At 44.8% G+C, this 2,506-nt stretch overlaps 1 protein-coding gene across 1 annotated transcript in view; it reads left to right on the top strand.

Annotated features, from left to right (window-relative positions):
- The window catches only part of Serpine3 (serpin family E member 3), a 25,810-nt gene that overhangs the window by 2,509 nt on the left and 20,795 nt on the right, over nucleotides 1-2,506 (top strand). The window lies entirely within an intron of this gene.

A 2,506-nucleotide genomic window follows, 5' to 3' on the forward strand; every position in this document is an offset into this window, starting at 1 on the left:
AAAAACCCGAAAAAAAAAAAAAAAAAAAAAAAAAAAACTTAGTGTTGGTGGCTGAGGCAGGATTTCTTAATTCCAAGCCAGTCTGTTATGTAGCAGGAGCCCCATCACAAAACAAACAAAGCAATGAACATCACTAAAACTGGCAGGAGTCGTCTTTGGATGAATTAAGATTTGTCAGAAGGCACAAGAAATAATGCCAACTCAGCCTGGCCACGGTGTCCTCTGGGGGTGGACCCTTGAGCTAGCAAATCAAAGTTAGAATTCAACATGTCTGGCACCAGGTGCCCCCTGAACTGCCTGTCTTCCTTAATGTACCCTGACCACTGCTAAAACAAGTCTTACAAACCTGCTGGACAACCGATAGGCTGTTCTCTCTAGGGACAACTGAAACCAAAGATAGTTTTTAGAACTCGGTCATTCTCAGCAATTAGACCACAGAAGCATACACGTCCACAAGCTCGCTATGATTCATCAAGTGTGGTGCTCTTGCAATATAGACCACGGCTGGTCAGAAACTTGTCTTATGCACATGAGGAGAACCCTGGAGGCAGCAACTCTGTCTGGGAGAGCCATACATGTAGACAAGGGGTTGAGTGCCACGTGGTTCTATGATTCTGCAGAGCAGGTTGGAGGCTCCCCAGAAGAGAATACATCCGAGCTGGTCAGGAAGAAGAAATGTGATTAATACAAAAAAGGCAGGCACTTCTGCCTTCAACAGAGTCTCACACAAGTCAGGACAAAGGGTCTTGGTTGGACAAGAGAGGGTCAGATCTGAGACCAGATCCCATCATGGTATCTAGTTAACTGGTTGATCATGCATGATGACAAGATCAGGGCTTCCACAGAGCCCATTAGATATTTTTCAGATGACAGGAATTCTATGCAGGACAATGATTCCCCTAAGTTTCTGAACCGCACGCTGCTTTGCCATTGTCTGGATCCACCATCAGCTAGTAATAACAAGAGCAGGCCATCCTCAGACTCCTCTTTATCATGCTCTCCATCTCAGATGCACTGTGCCTGCTTACAATTATACAGCAGGGCCAGCTGCCTGCCGCAACCCAGCCTTTCTTTTAAAAGGTAACCCAGGGCTGGAAAGATGTTCATAGCATAGCAGTTAGGAGCTCATACTTCTCTTGCGGAAGTCCCAAATTTGGTTCTCAGCACCAATATCAGACAGCTCACGAACACTTGTAACTCCAGCTCTAGGAAATCCAGTACTGTCTTCTAGCCTCTGTGGACATTGCACTAATATGCCCAGACACACATATACATAAAACTTAAATTTTGATATATTCTTTATTTTTAATTTAATATAATTTCCTCATTTTTCTCTCTTCCTTTTCTTCCCTCAAATCCTTACCCTGCCCCCTTGCTCATTCTTGAAATCATGACTTCTCTTTGTTATTGTTTTACACACACACACAGAGAGAGAGAGAGAGAGAGAGAGAGAGAGAGAGAGAGATGGATAGATAGATAGATAGATAGATATAACCTGTTCAGTACATTTAATATTATTTGTACATGTATGATTTCCGGGCTTGGCCACTTGGTTATTGGATAACCAGTTAGGGAGAGGCTCTTGCCTGGGGAAGGCTCTGTCTTCCCCAGGAAGCTTTCTCAGCATTCCTCGGTTGCCTGTAGTTCTCTATAGAGCTTTATAATAGAGCTTTCCCTTCTCTACTAGTGCGTCTATTGGAGTTGTGCTTGTTCTGGTCTTATTTAGGCTGCCATATCGCTGAGACTTGATGGGTAAAACTTTCCTGTCATTTGTAGAAGACACAATCTCAACAATAGATGTCTTGGTCCTCAGGCTCTTACACTCTTTCAGCCCCTCTCCACCTTGTGTGCTTCCTATACCAAGGATGATGTCCTTCTTGCTGAGTGGGCCTTAAGTTCAATTAGAGAGCTACTGGTTACTAACAAGATAAGCACAAGTGCCACTACTGACCCTTGGGGGGTTTGTGCCCTACTGGTCATTTTCATGGTTCTGCTGGGTAGGACTGCTTACCGGCTGCTCTCTTCCCTTGGAAACTTGCATAGCAACTGCTAGCACTGAAGGCTAGTCCTCGGGGAGCAGGCTTTGAAGTCAGATCCAGCTCTGGTTCTCTGGGTCTTGTGTCCATGGGGAACACACAATTTCTGATTACTTCAATGGCTAAGAATTTTCATTATCCTTCTAGGTAAATTAATGAAAACATTATAGCACATAGGCCCCAGAAAGGAAGGTGGTCCTGTCCCAGGAAAAGAGTTCTGCTTTGGAAGGCATACAGAGTTTTCTTTTATGACCATGTCATTTGAGTCCCACAGACTAACACAAGAGGTAACTGGCTCAGCAAAATGCAGCCAGCCCAGGGGCAAGTGACAAAGCCAGGGTTCAAGTTGTCCTGCGCTTCTCCAGACCTCCTAAGCCCCACTAGGGCCAAGAAGCAGATGTATACATTTATAAGCTAGCTCTCTCTCTCTCTCTCTCTCTCTCTCTCTCTCTCTCTCTCTCTCTCTCTCA

The sequence above is a fragment of the Mus caroli genome, chromosome 14, assembly GCF_900094665.2.
Source record: "Mus caroli chromosome 14, CAROLI_EIJ_v1.1, whole genome shotgun sequence".
NCBI classification, from domain to species: Eukaryota; Metazoa; Chordata; class Mammalia; order Rodentia; family Muridae; genus Mus; species Mus caroli.